The sequence below is a fragment of the Thunnus maccoyii genome, chromosome 10 (assembly GCF_910596095.1).
Source record: "Thunnus maccoyii chromosome 10, fThuMac1.1, whole genome shotgun sequence".
In the NCBI taxonomy this organism is placed as follows: Eukaryota; Metazoa; Chordata; class Actinopteri; order Scombriformes; family Scombridae; genus Thunnus; species Thunnus maccoyii.
Genome location: NC_056542.1, coordinates 33,778,227 through 33,800,082, shown reverse-complemented (window position 1 = coordinate 33,800,082; position 21,856 = coordinate 33,778,227). Strand labels below are relative to the sequence as shown.

The 21,856-nt window shown below is 37.8% G+C and overlaps 2 long non-coding RNA genes across 2 annotated transcripts; one reads left to right on the top strand and one right to left on the bottom strand.

Moving 5' to 3' along the window:
• Positions 1-1,857: 1,857 nt before the first annotated feature.
• Positions 1,858-4,348, bottom strand: LOC121906129. The gene is made up of 3 exons (XR_006098544.1): positions 4,188-4,348; positions 3,980-4,059; positions 1,858-2,867 (listed from the first exon to the last, which is right to left on the bottom strand). It is a non-coding gene; the product is annotated as an uncharacterized LOC121906129 (long non-coding RNA).
• Positions 4,349-18,789: 14,441 nt separating this feature from the next.
• On the top strand, positions 18,790-19,861 carry LOC121906303. The gene is made up of 4 exons (XR_006098587.1): positions 18,790-19,046; positions 19,535-19,596; positions 19,671-19,740; positions 19,842-19,861. It is a non-coding gene; the product is annotated as an uncharacterized LOC121906303 (long non-coding RNA).
• Positions 19,862-21,856: the final 1,995 nt, after the last annotated feature.

The window sequence follows — 21,856 nt, the reverse complement described above, 5'->3', positions numbered from 1 at the left end:
ATTGACCATACATGGTCCAGCCATATACTAGGTTTGACCTAGTCTTCTTCTAGGACAGTGTCGTTAAACAATGTACAATATGGCAGATGTAGGGTCAGTCCATATCTCTGATTGGCTGGCATGCACACACAGACTGGTTAGATTTCATTTATGTGTTATTAAAAAGTTTTATATTGTTGTTTCATATCATTCACACCCTGGCTGCTGAGCAGTGAATGCTGGGTGTGCTTCTCAATGGCCCAGGCTGGCTCTGGGGGTTTCCTCTGGCCCCAAACTCTGCTGAGCTGGAAGGGAAGTGGTCCATGTCCACCCACGTCTTTCCCACACAGCCCCCTTTTGGTCCGCCTGGGGTCAGTGTGGGTCAGCGCCCTTCTGCCAGCTGCCATCACTCATGGATGAATCCACAAAGGAAGACACCAAACATGCTGAGAGTCATACACGTGTCCTTTAGATGTATATGCTCACACATGCAATATTTACAGCAGAGGCCCAGAGCCACAATGTCTTTTTAGACTGCTCAACAAAAAGTATGCTGCACTGAAGAAGACCTCAAGCATCCTGCATCGTAAGTCTTCAATATGGGAGTGCTAACCAGTGTTGTGAGGCAGTTTTAAAAGCAATAATAAAATGACTGATTTACTATGTCTGATGCATGACACATGGCATCTTTGAACATCTCAAACTTCGCCAAATAGGAAGGCTCAGTGAAAACTAGCATTGTGAAAGTTTTTCAATTTAATAAAATATTTGGAATATAAATATAAAATATTTGTGAAATTCAGAGGGAGATATAAAGTTATGCTTTTTTACATTATAAAACTAGAAATCATTTTTCTCTCCACGTTTCCAAAAGAATATTTAAACTGTAATTCTGAGGCAGACAAACAACTCAGGTCATCAGCTTCAGGTGTTTCAGGTCTATGTAGATTGTTTGTTTACTCCTGCTCAGCGCTTAGACTCGGGACTTAGTAGCAATATCCAAGTCAGTAAGATTAAAGGACAGGTTCACAGTTTTTCAGTCAGGTGTCACATGAGTAGTGAAAGAGGTTTTCCTCGCTGTAATCATTCCTCCAGTTCATACTGGCTATTAAAAGATTCCCTTCAAATGCACTTCCAATGAAAGTGTCATGGACTCGTGGTTTTTGGACTCTGTATTTTTGTTCTTTTGGTTTCCTGTGTTGCACTTCTGTTGTCCAGTCCTTTGGGTCATGTGGTTTTGCTCATTCATGTGATTTGGTTTGTATCTTTAAGTGACTGTCTTCCATGATTATTTGGCTCATGGTGTTGTGTACTTGGGTTTGTGTTCATGTGTGTTTTTGGATGGGTTGAGGTATGCTGGTTTGTTATTGGGAGGTTTTGTGTTTTCTGGGTTTTGGGTTTTCTGTTGTTTTCCTGTCTGTGTTCCTGTGCTGATTTTCCATCCTTTGCCCATCTACACACCCGCCCTGCATCTAGCCTCGTTAGCCCTGCTGTGCTCCCTGTGTCTCCCCCAGCCAATCAGCTCCTTGTCTGTTCTCCTGTTTCATCACCTCACTCCCCTCTCCTGAGCTTTTCCACCCATCTTCCCGCCTGCAGTCTCTGCATTCGGGTCCACCTGCTCCACTACACTTATCAGAAGGATCCAACAAATTATGGACCCAGCAGAGCAATGCCTTTTTTTTTTTTGAAAGGTTTTTGAGTTCAAAAGCACTGTCTTTTAATTTACTGGATGATTAAAAGAGATGGTTAATCTTTGTACAGTGCACACATAAAACATGTACAGTGGCTCATACCGGTCCCACAAAATGAATTCTTCATCATAAATCACTGTAGTATTGTTTTATTGGATTTATATTCATCAGCGATGGTGTACACACGGTCTAATTCTGTCAGTCAAAAAATGCAACAATTAATGAAATCAAGTTAATTTAATGTCCCCTCCTGCTATTGTTAAAAGCCTATTCAAATGCCAAAAAATCAAAGGATGTGTATTAAATGCAATACATTTGCACTAAGTACACTTATTAATTTATTGTAATGTGAAATTTTCACTGAATTAACTCAGTAATACATTGAGGCATTTTCAAACTGTCTTGTAAAGGAACTGTAGGTTATCAATTTACATTCTAATGTCTCAGTTTAAGGCAAATCCTCTGAACACAGCACATAAAACATGGCTACATTCACAATATGAAAACCACATCTAGGTCTTCAATTTTCAGTATTGAATTCCTTTCAGAATTCCTTGTATCATATAATGTCATCATATTGTTTAGGTGTTATCAGACATGTGTTGTATATAAATACAACTCAGTGTAGATTACCAGAGAAAAGATTTAAAGTATTTTAAATGTATTACAATAAGTGATAAGATGCTAAGAAATGTGAATTTGAGCAATGTGTTAGTTACACAGCCTGTCCAGTATGACCTGGAGAGTGTGGTATGTTGAGTGAGGAGAGAGGTAGTGATGCTGATCCCATTTCACTGCAGAGATGCAACCAGCTGAGTGTCTCAGTGAGGTCAGGACTGATGGGGACATTTATTATTTCAATGCAAGGAAAAACAAATATCCAAATTGTATGACTGTATCACGTACTGTATGTATGATATATATACATACACACTGAATTGTTTCAACACCTCACTGAGACTTAAATTACACAAATATCCATCATGCATTACAGTAGTACACAGTAGTATGTATCACTGGAAACTGGACTCTTCCACTATTGTAAGTTTAAACAATGTTTGATCACACAACAGGGTTTGTAAAACATGATTAATTGATTTATACGACAAACCGGTTTAAAGTTTTACATATATATGGGAAACATTAGGCCAGTTGTATTATACTAGCCCCTTCTTGGTCAGGAAGACAGTTGGTCCTCTGTAGGGCAGGGGAGATGAGAAAGAATAGAATAAAAAATGATGCATGTTTGCAACACCTGAGGCCGTCTGTACGATCTATGATGCATTTAATAATGTGTGATCTGTCTTAAATTTGTTTTCTAAAATGCTACTCATGCTCCATTACGAAGGCTTTGAAAGTTCACTAATTCTCTTGACAGTATATTTGAGTCTGGTGAAGCCCTGACAGGGTTAAGCAAGTCTGAATTTGGGTCTTTAGCCACATTTCACTTCCAGTAAATTAAATATTGCCAGCCTTAGCCTTCTACCAGAATATCTTACTGTAATGAATCTTCATGAGTCAGGGTAAGATTGCCAGTATTAGTTGGTCACTTCATCACATATCTGACATTATCAATAAAAACATCTTTCACCTGAATGAGTAATCCAGTGTGCAGCCTGTGCTTAATCAATATTACACAAGAGGGTGTGCTTTACCGTCACTGTTAGCACGACTGAAGTGACTATGAGGTTAATCTTTCCTCTTTACTTTGATGGTGTTTACATCCACAGAAAAACAGTGTAGGAATTGTAGTTTTAGTTTTTACTAGTAAATAAAGTTCTCCAACTTTAGTGGGCCAAAGATCATTTGACCAATTAAAACAAACATGGGCCATGATATATAATATTTGGTGTCAAACTGTCTTCCGTCATTGACTGACTGAAGTCTGTGTTCTCAGAGGACACTTATATCTCCCCTGGTGATTCTATGCCAGACCTGAACTGCAAACTGGACTTTTGCCTTTGGTCTGATTTTCGGCGAGTGACACAACGGCTCCGCTGGACTGAGGTCAGATGAATGACAATGCCAGTCCACAACATCCCACTGCTGTGTCATAAAAAACTCCCTGGCTGCATTTGCTGTATATTTAGGATTGTCCTCCTCCTGCATTGTCTTAAAATTGGCAGGCAACATGAAAAAGGGGGTTACTTCAATGTTCACCCAGTATGGATTTGAACACAAAACTACTTAAAACCAAGTCAGCACTTAAGTTTCAGTCATTGTTTCATTTCAAATCAAATATGCTGGTGTCAAAACAACCTAAATGTGTCACTGTCTAAGTGATGGACTCTACTCTGCTCTCTACTTACCAGCTGCCAGTTTCCTCCTGGCTGTTTCCAGGTTATCCTGGTGTAGTTTATGAATCAGCCTACCAATGGAGGTCCCGCGCCTGTCAAATATAGGGACATGTGACATTTATTAACAAAGACCACGCTAGAGCTTAATAAACCAAAAACGCATGTCAAAACATCCCTAATCCTTATATATATATGACAAAAGAGGGTCCAGTTAACTCACAGAGACTTAGATGAGCAAATATCCAAATGAGGTGAAATTGCAAACTGGTTGATGATGGCTGGTTTCTACAGCTTCAGGTCCTTCACTCCCTCTCGTTCATGACTGCATCCGAAGCCTCCCTGGACCTGTTTCAGAACATAAACAATATGTTGAAAAGAAAGTGTTAGACATGAAAACAGCCGACTTAAACTAAACAACAAACATCAGGATACAATTTTTGCCAACATGCCAGGCATTAAAGAAATGGTGTGTTCCCTCTGGACACAACATTATTTAAAGAAGATGTGAGATATTAAAGGAACTGAAGGTGTTTACATGATGTTGAGACATCATCAGATGCTGCTGAGCAATCAGCTGGCACACCTGGTATTTATTAACTGTTCCCTGACACCTCTTCATGCTCCTGAGGATGGTTTCAAAGTTACACAGAAAGCTTGAAACTGTAAATATGTGCCTGCCTTTTTTGAGAGTAACACTCATTTTCCATAACAGTGCAATGTCATATATGCACTATTATGCTGCAGAATATGGCGAAGGTCAGTTATTAATAACTATGTGATGTGGAACAAATTAAACTAAGTATTCACTCAGTACTACAGCATCTCCCAAAACCCTATATCACAGCTACATAACACCACCTGAGCATAAAAATTACAAATGTTTTAGCTGAGCCATCAGAAAGTCACCAAGATATGTAACTAGACACCAGGATCCTGCGTTAGATAACAGAAGTGAAGTCATGCCGTGTCCAATGGTAACCACGTTTACAAAATAGGATGCCAACAGCATTAGCTAACTAACATTAGCATTATCTCTTATCAGCTGGTGGTTTTACAGGTTGATCATGCTGTCTAACAACAATAAACTCTGATCAGACATGACTTCTCAATTCAAGCCAGCATGCTGACGGATTTGGAAGTTAAACACATTAGAAACAAGGACTTACCAGGACATTTCATGCCTTTGTGGAGCTGAATCTCCAATTTGCGGTCAACGCTGCACTGATGCTACTGTGGTTTAGCCAGCTGCCTCATTATTTTCTTCTGCTTGTACACTTGTTATTACAGTAATGAGGTTTTTCCACTTGGAGGAATTGAATAATCTGTCCACAGAACACGGTTTTTGCCATTGCTTTCATTTACTTTACAGTCAACTGATAATATTATGATTTGATTCAGAAAGTGAAGTGAAAAAACACACTGTTTATTTAACTGGCTCACCAAGGAGGCAGTGAGAATTCACTATGTAACTTGAATATACAGAGCCTTGACTTCTCTTTATTCTTACAAATTAACAAAGTGTCATATTCAGCATATCATGAAATGGAAACTCTGTTTCCAATCACTAATTCTACTTCAGACACATTCTGGAGGCCCCCCAGGCAACTATAAAAGTTCTATTAAGCCAATTGGAGATGCATGGAGAAGCACACTAGAACCCAATATATCTATGTTGTATGACTTTTAATGAAGAAATGCCTCTATCAAAAGAAAGAACACATTTCACAGAATACAGACTGATTTTTCCAAATGTGCGCATTTATTTGGTCTCCAATTACTATCCAAAGATGATTATAGGCATACTTTACAGGGCTCACGGCAAGTCAAATTAAAATGCTCACCGTGGCAAAAAAAAGAGAAGATAAATAATGTTAACAAAATCTGTTTTCTTCATTCCGTCTCTCTTCTTTTTATTTCGATTCAAGGCTGCTTTACGATGATTGACAGAGACAATAACAGCTAATGTTATGGGAATATCACATATTCAAATGAAACATTTACAAACTCCTCTGATTATTAATTGTGCATTGGTAGGCTATAAACTAACCCTTAGCTGTAAAACATCAAATGCATACATTTCATGGCTATCGGAAACTTTTAGAAAAACTTTTAACAATGAATTTGGAATGTAATCCCATTTGTCTAGGGTCCTGCTGTCTGCCTGGTCACCATATGAAAAACTGTAGATTACATTACATAACTTGAACAGGCTCAGAGTTCATTTAGTTAGAGTATTATCACAGTTTAGCTAATTTAATAATGTTACTCTGTTACTAACCTCAATCACATATGCATAAATCTGGCACAACATTAACGTAACTTGCGTACAAATAAGTTATTGAAATATACAAATTAAATGAATACCTTGAAAATACATGAAACCTTGGCTAAATAACAACGCAACAAAAATAGTGGTGCCTCCATCACCCAGGTTGATAACCCGTGAAACTGAGAGGGGAGAGATGAAGGAGTAGTCTGCCCATTCACCACTATGCTAACTGTGTCGAGAGCATTCTAGTGTGGCACCAATGTGCATTCGTGCACTACACAGTGACATAATGACCATTCCTTCTTTATTAGTTTTCTTGGAGGACCCAAGGTAGCTGCATAAAAAGTTCCAGAACATTTCACTGTGGAATTTCAGAATAAAGGCCCTCCAAATGTATTATACACTGTTCTACTTAGAATACTGTAAAAAGGAAACTGCCAGTTTCCAATCACAAATTCCACTTCAGACACATTCTAGAGGGCCCCATGTAGTTGCACAAAAAGTTGCAGAACATTTCACATTTTTTTCATTTTGAAAAAAATAGACAGCATAATGAGATATAATATATTTGGAGGGACTTAATCTGAAATTCCACAGTGAAATGCTCTGGAACTTTTTGTGCATCTACCTAAGGACCTCTAGAATGTATCTGAAGTGGAATTAGTGATTGGAAACAGACAGTTTTGTTTTAGTAATTTTTGAATAGACAAAAAACAGCTCTGTATTGGTCCAGGTATTATCTGATAATCCATGATTCATTTATAATTAACAAACAAAAAAATCGTACATCTGTTATTTGTTTCAAAACCAAAAACAGAAAAATGTTTTTGGTTTCAGAATGAAAAAACCAAAAACCAATCAAAATTGGTCCATTTTTCATTTATGGCAATTCCTTTTATTGTTATTCCTTTTTAGATTGAAGAACGAACAGGTCTGTGTACAGTCAGCCAATTCGTTTTTTCGTTTGAAACCAAAAATGAACAGCAAAATCACATGGTCTATTTCTTTTTTGTTTCCAAACAAAAACAAGAAAACACAATTCCAAAAACTGTCCAGTTTTGGTTTTTGCAAATTCCTTTTTTCATTTCTCATTTGGAGAAGTGAGTGTAAAAACGTCAAAATAAAAGTAGACCTATGTAACACGTTTTTAGCAAAGTTATTATAGTTAACTAACTAAACTCAAACCTCAAACTATGTGTGAAAAAACATTTTGGTTAACTGAAATAAAAATAAAAACTAATAAAAAATACAAAACTATAATACTCTGGTTGTTAGAGAGAACGAAGCGTTTTACCAATGTAAGCGACCTGTAACTTCAGATTAAGATAACGTGAACTAGTTGGTGTGATATGTAGCCTTGGGTAGTAGTGATATATTTTAGTTATTATTTAATTTATATTTTAGTTTCATAACATTTATAAATACTTAGCTATGAGGAACTCAGCCAGCAGAGGTCACCCACTGCCCACTGCTAAGGCCCCTAGGTTGAGGTTGGCCTACACACTGAACCAAAATTATTATGTAATAACTGTTCTGACCTATGTCTAGTCACTGTGTTTGAGGGCATGCTGCTATTACCACTTCTGTGTCAAAAAAAACAACCAACAAAACAAACAAACAAAAAACACTTTTACAAATGAAATCTGCTGAGTTGTATACTTTTTTCCTTTGCAATTTTAAAACCTAATGTAAAAAAAACCCTGTGTAATACATTGTGTTAATTAAGGTATTAATTATGTTAAATTTTTTTGTGAAACCTGGTGAGCATTATTCTGAGTAAAAAGCATCTCATCTAGCTCAGGGGCTCTCAAATCTTTTACAGTTAAAGTGCCTGACCATAAAGACCGTAAAGTTTATGTCCAGGGAAATAAACTCAGGTTTATTTATAAACAAATGCAATGATTTAATCTGGAATATCAGGGAATTTCACGTTCTGATAACTTTTATTACCAATATGCAGTAAAATATTAGGCTATGTGGACTTTTTAGACTCTACCTTAGAGGCTACTAATGCGCAAAAACACCTGCATTATATATAGTTATTATTATTATTATTATTTTGCTGTTAATGACTATATAAACTGCCTAAAAAGCCTGCCTACTGCAAATCAATATGATAATGATCAATACCATTTTGGCAGATTGATTTGTCCACTATGTAATGTCACGGCTGTTGGGACTACATGTGGACCACAGTTTACCACATGTTTCAAGACTCCAAGAAACCTGAGCCCTGGGGGTTCGCACCCAAAGTGTGAAGCTCCACCCGTTGATCCAGGTTATCAAAACTAGAGATTCCTCTCTTATCTTTCTCTTTTCTCCATGAGCTGCAGCAGGAGCAGCTCCTTGCTCTCTTTCTCCTTCAGCTGCAGGAGCAGCTGCTTGGTCTTTCACACCTCCAGCAGCTGCTGGAGCAGCTCTCTGCTCTCTTGTGTGGCCTGCTCACAGCAGACACACACTTTCTTCTTTACGGCAGAAGACGCAAAAGCCTGCTTAAGACTCAGAAACTAAGTTTCCTTGTGCCAGCAGCTAACACACAAGTCTGCTGGCCAGTTTAACAAGTACATGAGCCGCGAAATGGAGTTAGCTTGCTGCTAACTCTACACAAAGGAATGACCTGGGCCCTCTGCACGACTGGAGTGCTGTCTCCCCAGCAACGCCTGCATCTTTCAGCTTCAGAGCCAAAGCCTTCTCAGCCTGACTCACCCACGGATTCACCGGCTACAAAGCAGAACGCCACAAAGCATCTCTTCCTTCATGGACTGGTAACAACTGAGCATAGCCTAGCAACACAGTGAAGCATAGTACGGCTAAGCAAGAATGTTTAACTCAAACAATGTACTGTACGTGTATTGATTTGGTTAAAGTTATACATTGAACTGTTGTTGTGATGTCCTTGTTGCCTATAGTCAGGTTACTGCATAGCCACACCGCTAGGTTAATGTTAGCATGCTTAACACATGTTACATCCAGTAACTAGGCTTTGCATGCAACTAGCCTCATTTTAACCTGGCACCTTTAGTATACACCAATTGGTCTTGAATAGAGGACCACACAGTTAAGAGGTTAAAACCTAGTTTGGCGAACTTTGGTTCAGGCAGCACATGTGGTTCAAGCCACCACATGGTCTGGCCTTTTATCTCTGTAGTTCTCTTTATCAGCCAAATTGTTGGCATGCCATGTGCTCAGTCACCAGGTGACTGCAGCCATCTTGCTGTTGTCTTCCCTACACACACACACACACACACATACACTTGTATATAGGTACACTTAGCTAGATTAGTATTGTGTGTTGCTTTTACCCTTTTGTTAAATAAATGCTTTTGGATATACCTGTTGTCTGTTTTAATGTATGAGAATGAGTTTTGCCAACCTCTGCTCTGTAAAGAACTCCAAATCCTTCAACCGTAACTAACTATTGATATGGTGATTTTGTTTATAGTTATTAAATTAATTATTAATCAAAGTCCCAAATTCATAGATTAGTACACTTTGAGACTGAATTGGCTATCTTTTTCCCTGAGTCCAGGGTGGTGCCCCGTCATTATTAATTCTTATTAATAATTTTATTGATTTTAATAATTAACAATTATCTTTGATAATCATTTATTATTGCTGATAGCCAAACTTGTAGCCACGGCCCAACACGGCTTAGGACTGGACAGGAATTCCAGAAGCAAGGTTGTAGTGTAGGCTACGTAACATAGCCAATAACGAACAATAGCTATAAAAGGTGAACATTAGCTTGATCGTGTTGTTGATTATGAAGTTATTTAGTAGCCTATTACTACAGATGTTTCTCATTTTGTTTGTCTGCTTTACCGTCACATTACAACGGTGCTGCCGCAGCGGTAAAAGAGGGGGCTGCGCTAGATGACTGTAGACCCTAGGTGGCAGCAGAGTGCTTGAATGCTTACATGCCTAAAATCGCTGTATCTCACAGCCAAACAAAAAGTGCAATTAGAATATTTCTCAGAATAAGTCATTGGTAAATTGTATGACACTTACAGTATATACAGGCATCCCTCTGTCAGCCCATTCGCAGTTTACATTCACAGTCTGTGAACGGACAATGTCAGGATTCTCTGCACCAATCAAAGTCCTCTGTTCAGATGTCTATCAACTTGGCTCGTTAGCAGTGTGAAGTGGTAGGGCTGAGTTAAGTCAGAGAAGTTTTTTGAAGATATTTGATTTCTTTTCCTTACATATAAACTCTCCTTACATATAAACTCCCAAACATCCTCCAGAAGACATTTTGCTGCAGAGCTGTATTTAAGGCCACTTCACTTAACCCAACCCAGTGAAGCCCCAGTTTGTCTCTCCTGGTTCTTAAAGGTGATTCCCCCATTTCAATAAGTAAAGCTGGAACAGGCATTGTTCAAAGAGCTCCACAGCAAATTCTTAGGGCCTTTCCCTGGACCCCATCCAGTTTGCTAAGAATAGAATTAACAGCTGACCGAAACACAACACACCCATAATCTAAAGTGGATCTTATCTAAATCATAAGCAAGGTGTCTCTCTCAGCACCCCAATCACTTCCAGCTTAACTATGGAGAATGTTATTTACTTTCTTACCTTTACAAATGTATCTATATGAGTTTTCCTTGTTTTTCATCCATCCACATACCCAGAAATTTGAAGAATTTTCCTCTTGAAGCCAAAGATCATGAGTTTATTTTTAGAAGTGGAAATCCTAAATCCCCACTTATCTGCCCACTGAGCAACCTGATCCAAGGCCTTTTGAGTTTGACAGAGCAGATGACCAAAATTTTTCCCTCAACTCCAGATCGTGCCATTGTCAGCCCAGATCGTGCCATCGTCAGCAAATAAAGATTCCCCAAAACTTTGGTAGACTTGGGGCGTACCATTTTTGATGTCAACAGTTTCAGAAATAACTCCCCCAACCCTTACCTGAATTGAACTATGATTGAGGAAACCTTCATCCTTTTAAACAGCCCCCCCCCCCCATTAAATCAGTGGCTCCCAACCTAGGGGTCACAAAACAAATCTGAGGAATCATGAGATGGTTAACAAAACAGGAAAACATGTATTTCTGCAACAAATTTTGTCAGACTTTTCTCTAATCTTTCTTTTTTCTTGTGGACTACTGGATTATTTCTTTAAACAATTTAAATTAAATGAGAAAAAAAAAGTTTTTTAAAATTGGTTTTACAATCGGTAGACAACTGATGATGAGGGGTCATAAGTACACATCACATTGTTTGCTTGCTGAGGTTTAGGTCTGCAGAGCTAAACTTAAAAAAATTAGAAGAGAGCGAAATAGGCATAGAGTTGTTGGATACAAAGAGAGCGATTTAGTTGAATTGGAAGGTTTTTAAACCTTATTGTTTTTTAGTAGATGTGATGTGAGACGTGATGTTGATTATGGGATCCCTTTAATTTCACTGGCAACATTTCGGTCAACTAGGTCGTCAGAAAAATATTTGCCTGACCAAGACCTGTAGTTGGTCGAAATGTACTTCTTGTATTGCTATTTAATTGATTTTGTTCCAGTACTTATTCCATTGATTTTGATTCTGTTAATGAGTGTGCACATGAATACTCTGATTTATGCAGAATAATTTGCAGATTAAATTGGACTGTCTTGTTTTTTAATAGTTTAATAGTTTTAATATTTTAATTGTTTTTTAATAGGCATGTTTTTTTAATAGTTTCGCAAAAATTGCGACCTGACCCAGACCAGAGCCTAAAGTTTTATGCAACAAAATGCCCCAATCCTGATCCAAAATGCCGAACTTGAGCAAAAAAAGGTTGGGCAGGTTTAACTTTAGATAATTGGGATTTGTCAAGTTGAAACACTTCAATGAAGACCATCAAGCACCACCAGCAAGAAAAGAACTTAGTAATCAAAGGAGCAACCTACTTATTAAATTGGATGAAATTAGTATCTTAGGCTTTTTCCACATGTCCAGAGAAAATGCAGTGGAGATCATCTCACTGCTGAAGCCCAGTCATGCACTGCTGTCAAAAAGGAAAAGGGGAAACTCACAGTGTAACTCAGCTACATGTGAGTGAACACGTACTGTACAGATGTCTCAGATTCAGATAACCCTATTCAGTGATATTTCATCATCTTACCTGATGCTCTCAGTAATGATATGTGAAGGTTTATGGGGACAAGCTGCTTAGATCTGTTGGCAGACCCTGAGACACTCCGTCATACATCATCACACAGATTCCCCTGAACTTGGCAGGAAGTGACAATGGCAGGTCAGTCAGCAGATGCCTCACAGCAGGCCTGGGTCTCACAGGGCTGCAGGGCCACTGCATAGCATATGACAGAAAATGCCATACAGCCCAGCCCCCGCCGCCCTCAGCCAGTTCTTTATTGCACAGTAAAACAGGAGTCATGCAGCTGCCACGTCTCATGTTGCACAGGGGAAGTCACAGGGTGTTCCTGAGGGGAGAGGACAAACCCAAGAGGAGCGCTGTGAACAGACTAAAGCATGACAAGGTGGAGACAAACTAAAAACAAAAAAAGGCTGTGATTGATTTGACCTTTTTTTATCCAAGAAGAGCAAACTGATCTCACCTGCTTCCCAGTTACGCATGTTCACAGCACATCACTGAGCAGCTCCTGGATCAGTCATATGTTCAGTGTCTCACACAACTGCACCTTGACCTTGATTAAGCCTGAAACAACCAATAAGTAAAGACAAAAGAAATGACAACACCCCACACACTACTTGCTCATCATGTATTCTTAGGACTGAAGGATACTTCACACAAAGTGCTTGTCTCATCTCTAACAGTGTCTGAACCCCTTGCCTTGAGGCAGGTTTGGTCAACATGTCACACACTGGTTCATTTGAAACATACTGAACTCTTTACTATACATCACTCAGGACTCAGAGTTAAAACCAAAAATAGTGTAGCTCTAAAAACAAGTCTGTGTTGATGTGGGGCGTGTTGCCACAGGTGAGAAGATGAAATATAATCTAGGAAGTCCAGTTTGAGAATTGGATCCATGAGTTTGAAGCATAGACTGTATAAAAATGGACATAGCCAGAAGTGATAAGAACCATATTTGGATGAGAGCATGGAGCTGGGGAGGAGCTCCCCAAAACACTGCACGGCATTTTACAGTACTATAAGATTTTACAACTCTGGAGAGTAATCCGGTGGACAATCCTTTGTCTCAATAATCATGAAGTACGCTGTAGAACCATTCCAATTGACTTAAAGTAATTTACCTATTTGATTGGTCAGTGCATTGCTGGATGATGTCTTATTGCATTTGGGCAAAAGATGAAACAGTTTTTCCCCCTGATCTCATTGAAATGAATGGTAATGCTAATGTTCTGTATAGTGGCCCTAGGCACTGTTCTTCAAATGTGGCTTGACTAATTCAGGCTAACATGCTATTATCAGGTTAAAATAATCAGGTTAATTCTCATCCAGCTAATTTGGTTCTTTGATGGGGTAGGTGTATTGGGAACACTTCCAGCATGCACAGGGCAATAGATTTATGGACTTAAGTCTGATTTTATTTGTGTTCCTGCTTTGTTACTGCTGTTATTTTGCTCTACATTGTGCTGCACATTATTTCCGATGTTTCCACACTTAAATCCCACATGAAAACCTTTTAAAAGCTAAAAAAAAAAAGTATGTTTGATTGCATAAACAACTTTCAGCAAAGTGAGTTCTGCAATTAATCATTTAATAAGTTTTAGTGTTCAAATGTCAAATTAAATGCCACATGTCCTGGCTCCACAGGTCCTTTAACAGTCCAAATCTTTTAAGGGAATTTATGTCTCTGAGTATCCCACACTATATATTTTTAGGGCCTTCTATTTAACTTTTATTTAGTTGTATCATGTATTAGTGTAGGTAACTCTTCGTTATAAAAAATAAATAATGATTTATCACTAAACTGCATGTTCTCATATAAAACCATAATTATATCAGCATTATTTTATTATGAATATGAGAAATTGAGACATTGGTATCTGAAAATTAGTTCATGTTTGGGGTTCACCTTAAAATGTCTTAGTCATGATCAAGCTAATTGTCAATAAACTGCACTTTAGCAGGCTTGGGTTTAAGGATTTGTTGCTATAACAACAGTTCCAGATTCTTCAAAACAGCTTTGAAGAACCAAAAAATCCAAATATTCTAATCATCCAAATCTTACCAAATGGTCAACATTCTCTGGATCTCTGGATAACCTGATTATCCACGTACAAAGACTGTGGCCCAGAGGTGCAAAACACAACATTTCAAAAAACAAAACCGACTCAGATTACTATTGAGCTGATAAATGTGATTTTAATATTTCCATTGCATTTTAAATATTTTCTAGATGTAGCATATAGATTTGCATCTGATTGAGGTTATAGGATGCCCTGTGAATTGTAGGAGTTCACTCCTAGCCACAAGGTGTAGCCTGTTGCTACTAATGAAATGTTTGTGATAATTGGTCAACTCTGATAACCCTGCCTTTTGTATATAAAGATGTTTATTTCCATTCGTCAGCATACCTGAAGAAGGTCGTTGATCGAAACGTTGTATATATTAAAATACCTTTACTGAGCAAGTGAAGACAGTGTGCGGGTGTCCTTTCCTCTTTTTAGTAAGTGTCTACTCCACCAATGCACCTGTCACAAAGACTACATAGGTGTGCAAGAGATTTTTGATGATAAAAAACAAAACAGAAAATGCACAAACAAAACAGGAAACAAAATTTGACAAACCACACAACCATGGCTACTGTAAAGGTTATGTTGAGTAGCCATCATGTGCATGCAAATGTGTAGTAAAAGCAAGTATGTTAGCACTATAACATATAAGCTACAGTAATGCTACAGAGCTGTAGCCAGGATTTACTAATTTGAGGTCAAGAGTTTGTGCAACACCATGCAGCCTTCATATTTTTTCTATTAATTCCACTGTTAAACTACTAAATTTTCCGCAAATTGAATCTCCTTGTTTCAAAGCCTTTTCCACAATGTCACAAATATTGATAATTTTGACTAAAAAACTGAAAAACTAATTATAATGTTTAAACTAATGTTAAGTGTGTAATTGTAGAATGTTACCTCTTCCACAGGTTGTTAAAATGCTTAAATTAAACAATACTGAGGACACAGCCTTGTGTCTTCAATAGTCGCTTCAGCCCTGGCTCCAACTTGCAATAAATATAATAACTTTATCCATCAAACAAACTCTTACAAACACTGCTGGATTGGCATACAACATCAGTGATATGCATCAGAAGATCTAACTAGATCAGATAAAAGCGTGTCAGTCCCAGTTCACTGACCATGCAGCCAGAAAAAGCAGTCAGCAGCCAAAAGAGCTCTGACAGGAACATGCACAGTGGAGCAGTGTCTTGAGATGGTTTGGATAATGACTCCAATATAGAGCAGCTATTTTGCTGATGTTGCAGTAGAGGGAGGGCACATAATTTGGCTTTGACGGCTTGTGTGTAAGTGCTTTGTTGTCGGAGAAACGGGACAATCCTTCCTGACTCATCTGATCAGATGAAGGGGCCAATTGTCACTGCAGTAAGTTGCAGGAGCTTTGGCAAAATGCAGCTGCCCAGAAAACAAAACTGACTGATGCTACAAAGAGGCTTTGATGCAGAAATGAATGGAGCCTGCACACACGCACTGTCAACTCATATTGACAGTGATGGATTACATCATGTGCATATGATTAGTGATACTGAATACTGAATATATTCTCTTGAAAGGCTACATTGATCACTGTGTCTAATTTACCATACAGTATTAGCAGAGAATGGAGATGGACAGGTGGATGAGGGAAGTGAGGCGGCCACACAGAGGGATGCATTCATGACTGTCAGTGTATGCCTTCATGACCCTGTTGGTCTTCATCTTTTCACCATCATTGTTTCATCCTGTGTCAGGTGTAGAAAATATAAAATGAAAGCTCAGTTTCAAAAAGATTTAAAAAAAGATAATTCATCTATGAAAGGAAACCTGCAATGTCTCCTGCATGAAAACGCCAGAGCAGCTCATGCAAATCATAGTGTCTGTGATAAGTAACATTTAGGTAGACCTGATTGGAATAATTTTTGTGTGCCAAAATTAGCTCAGCTATCATGAAAAAAGGGTTACGGCTAGGGTTATAACAAATTAAAATCATTGTACATTCTACAAAAGGACTTAATTATACAAATATGATTGTGTTTGTATATCTGGCAACACTGTCTCTAACCTCAGCATGTATGTGATTGTGTTGAGGTCACAGATGGGGCTAAGCGACAAATAACCACATTGGTGGAGGACACCATGATGTTTTCTTTAATTTCATGGATACAATAACCCTTCTTTAATTTCAAATTGAGGAGGTGAGTAAATTCCACAGAGGGCTCACCCCTGGACCCCTGAATTGACCTCTTTGCCGAGTGGGGATCTAACAACATGTCACTGACCAAAGTTAAACACTGTGACAAAATGGAGATTGAACAGACCTCCTAAGAGACCATTTTCAATCAATAACTAAATTATGGCCTGAACTAAAAGCATAAATGACCTTTGGGGTCATTTAAACCAAGGGAGAGGACCTACAACTCAACACCCGTGCACAGAAAACCCCTCTCCTTATCTACACAGACCAGAGTCATAAACTCGCATTCTTGGAGGACATTCATGGAGTGTCTGCAAATCGTCAGCCAAATCTGAATTTGTGTGAATTAAATATCTAATCATTATGTAAATCATGTAATATTGTTTGTCATAGAAATACAGTACATAAAGAATGTTATGACCTTCACAGCTGTGTGGTAATCTATTAAGGAGATATTCATTTTTGATTTGATTATATTTTACAAGATGTGACAATACTGCCCACTATTGATAGGTGATTTCTTTTTTTATAAAGGTTCTATATGTATATAGAACTGTGAAGCAATTTACATCTATTAATCATGTTTTTTTTTTTATTGCCAATGAATAAATAGGTAGTAATGTAACGTATAAAATGAGACTTTCCCCAGCTTTCTTAGTTGTCTGTAACAGCTTGTGGACTGATTTCTATGTGAAGGACCCATGCCAGATTTTCAGTGAAAATCTAACGGTGACATTTTTGCGTGCTCTTGAGTGCCTTGCCTCTCTCCCACTAAAGTCAACAAATGACCAGCATAACACAACACAATAAAAATGGTGCTATCCGACTAGAAACACACTGCAGATATTAGCACTCCAGTGAATGAAACAGCTAGCTGTCTCTGTCGACCACAACACATTTCACAACAAAACACCCCCACAATGACAAGTCGCCCACTCCTGAGCACACAGCTAAAACAACATTATTTCCTCAACAAAGGAGCAGAAAACAAGCTCCAGAGCAACAGCAGAACATAGCTTACTAGCTGACTGACTGGGAGTGAGAGATACTTTGTTGAAACACCTTGCAAAAGGCAATGTTAGAAATCTTTTATGTAATTATGAAAAGTATAAGTGAGGAAAAAAATATCACCTGCAATAGTCTTGTGCCGTGAGCACCAGGATGTTGACTACAGCTTATTTAATGGCCACAGGTGTCACTAATGAGAGGGAATTTCTGATTCCTACATAGAGAACCTTTATGTAATGGTATGCTAAAATATGATCTTGTGGAAAAACTATTAAATGTTTAATTTCGATGCGCTAAGTCAGAACAATAAACTACATTTATTACATGTACCATTATCACTAAAGGAGGCAGAGGAATAGCTAAAGGAGAGAGGGAAGCCATCGCTAACTGCTAAGATAAGTTAGCTGTTAAGCTAACTGTTGAGCTAAGTAACTAACAACTGTGGGATTAATGAGAAAGTATGTGGTCTAGCTTTGCTTCAAGTGTTCAAATTGAACACGAAAGTATCAAATGAAAGAGCATCTACAAGGATATGAATATAAACCATGGAAGTAGGGGAGACTGTTATGCATAATGTACTTTGTAATATTCATGTTGGACCAGTACAGTGGTATGTTATATAACCTATATGTTATATAACATCGATGTAGCATTGCGTTGCTTAGCATCCTTTTGGATGTGAGCTAGCTAACTGCCTACTTGAGCAGTAAGCCTAGGTCCACACATACAGTTATGTAATCAATTTGATCGTTGATTTTCTGTGTTTCTTCAGTGTATGCCCTGTTGTGTTGGGCTGTCTCTGAATGTGTAACATTATACTTGAAGCCAATGGCCATTATCCAAGTTATACATAGCGAGTCTACACATAGCCTACACATAGTATATAAAATAATGAAATTAAATGCTGGTTGCTTATTTTATGTCTTTCTAAATATCATACCATGTCTATGCTTTTTCTCTTTGATTTATAGAGGCACCTTAGTGTGTTATTGGAGGACGAGAGTCCCAAAATAGAAAAATGCACCAGCAGTCAACTTCATCACTGCCCCTTCTGCACATATAGGGCTGCACAATATATGGTCAACAACCACATCAAGGTCATGTTTCAGTGAGGCACAGAGAGTACTATTTCTTTCTGTGTTTATTGAATATATTTGACGTTCATGTTTTTTGACTTTTATAAGTTGTCACTTAAGTGTTATTCCTCTCTTTCAGAGTTCACAGTCATAAAGTGTGGCTTGAGTTGCAGGAATGTGACACACTTTCATCGTTGCTATTGCACAGTAACAATAATCAACACAGCACAGTAATTTGGTTTCAACTGTGTTCAAAGCTGCTATGCATGTTGGAGTATGAAAAGCTGTTGAATTGTACTTTTTCTTTACTTTCATATACTGTGTTCACAGAAACATTGCTCAGATCTTGTTCCCTGGATCTTTGAGGACTTTTGGTGTGGATGATGTTCAGGTTAGATATTTCTTTAAATTATTCCACTGTACTACACCGTTTGACTGTCATTCCTTTATTGAAAATTGTACCTTGTTCACACCACAGGGCCTACCAAAGTAAGGTTTCTCAAACAACTGTGGGGTTTTGATGATAAGATGCTGGCTTTTCAGTACACAGTATATTATCCTATTTTTGTTATAACAAATGAAAACTTATTACTTCTATGCTTGCAGTAAACAAAGCGCACTATTGTTATTGCTCATATTTCTTCTTGTTTATTATTCTTGACACATTGTGGGACATATTTCCTACAGTTTTTACACTACATACAAAATTCATACATCAAACTCCTGCAGAGCTGGATGCTGATATGACATTCTGGGGGGGGGGGGATATTATAAAACCTTTTAATTTGCATCCTTAAAATCACTTATATATATTTTTTTTGAATGTATTGAATGTGTGTTTATATTATTGAATGAATATAATGTTTGTCATTCACTCAGCAAGGTCTGATGAAGGGAGGTTGCAAGATCAACAATGGCAACGAGAACAAAACACACTGAAGGTACGAGGTGTCATATGATGAGTGGTATAGTCTTAAACCAATGTTTAAAGACTTAACCCCCAAATGTATTTCAGGATGATGTTGAAGACGTTCCCTCCAAGAAGTCGCAGCATGTCACATCAGTCACCAGCTCTGCAGGATCAGGTACTGTGTAGACTATTAGCTAAAGTAAGGTGCATTCTTGTACACACATCCCTAGAGATTCCCTTACATTACTTAATGACCACAATCTGTTTTCTTCCTAGACAATACTGAAAACAAAATGCAAGTAATGTATTGTAAGTAAAATAGTAACAGTGGCTTTTGTTTGCATGCCTTTGGTGGTATTGATGGTGGTATAATCTTTATTTTTCCTTTTTCTTCAAGGAAGCAGATGTTCCTCTCAGGGACACCCTAGCGGCATTAAGGTGGTGCATATGCATTTGTGCAAACATTTAAAAGCACTGTTTCCCTCCCCACTGTAACTTGGATGGACAGGAAAGACCACATAATCCTTAAAGAACTACAGTTGTATGATGGCCTGGATGAAGAGGAAAATATTCTCCTCATGGAACCATTCATGTTCTTGTTCCAGTTTCTAGTAGTTGACAACAGGATATTAAATATATAATAATAATAAAGTTATAGCATTTATCAAGATTAACAGATGACCCATATTTCACAAAATAATTCATGGACTGGAATGCACTTGGAGCAAAAAGCACAGAATCAAAAGGCTGCAAATTAAGTTGGCAAGGTGAAAATAGGAATTAAATTAAACAGTTGTTTTTTAAATTTCACTTTACTGAAAAAAATGTACCAACTAACACATCAGTTTGCAGTTGCATCCTTATGTCTTTATATGTAGGCAATGTTTATATTCCAAATGTACTGGTGTAGTATGATTTCTAGGCTGCAGTGTTCATAATTTAGTACACTATGATCAATAATGATTTTCAATGTTGAGTATGAGTTTCAGAAAAATGAAACAATATACCACACACACATAAAATAAAATAAATACATAACAAGTCTAGCAAGTTTTGAAGACGTAGCAAGAAGAAGAATATTTTTTCTGTTGTTCACTGCAATAATATGAGTGGCTTGTATCAAAGTTTGAGATGTATATCATGAAGCAAAAAGTGTTACAACACTCATGTGCTGGTACCACTTTATATAATATTTCATACAATCTTCAAAAATGAAATATGTTTTTATTCAACGTATGCCTTTGATCACGACTGTCAAACCTCAGATGGACAAAAAACAAAAAAACAAAAAAGTAGTAGCAATAGTATGGTAGTAGTACAGTAGTAGTAGTAGTAGTAGTAGTAGTAGTAGTAGTACTAGTACTAGTATAGTCCAAAGAATATAGTAACAGAAGTAAATCGGATATATATCATCATTACTTTTGAGTTAAACAAACTTAGGCAGCTGTTCATAAAGCCAGGTAGAGGAGAGCATTGCTAAACCAGTGTGAAAGAATCAGCTGCCCAACAACTACTGTCAGGCGAAACTCAGGATAAAGCTCTACACTGCACTTAGTTTATTCAGAGCCCCTGAAGGAAAATCATCTGTTCAAATAAACCAGGGGGCTTTTCCACAAATAGGATCTGGCTGTTTCGAAGACTTTCTGCTGTTTTACTGGAATTCTTGTAGCCTCTAGGTAAACCTACTGTTATTTTAGCTGGACTCAGCGGATGGTAGAGCTGGTATTGCATACATGGAAGTGTTTGTGTACACTGAGTGACTCCCTAAAGAGCAACGCTGACTCCTAAGAAATACATTCATATGCTACTAATTTGCTTTGCCAAATGCATTTTAGAATAAACATGATTACTGCCTGGATTATGTTCACTGGCAATGTTTTTTTTCCAGCCGAGAGAGTCCATATATCCATATGCAGCACAGAGGTCAAAGAGATGTGGTCAAGGCAGGTGGTTGGGTGCACATGACTTTGATGGTTGTAGAAACTCATAATGTAATACCTGTGCATAATGTAATAAAATATGTAATAAAAACTGATAATGTAATAATCTTCCAATAATGTCATAAAAATGGTGAGCACACATAATAACTTTCTGTGCATAATGTAATAAGTTATTACATTCTGTGCAAGTTATTACATTTTGAGTTTAGGGGCAACTTTTTTGTTAAAAATAATAACTCAACATACATTGTAATAACAAATAAGAATGAAATGCTTTCAGATCAAATATGTACAGTATTTCATGCAGAGCACCTTTTCCATCCCAACATCACATCATGGACTGTATGATCC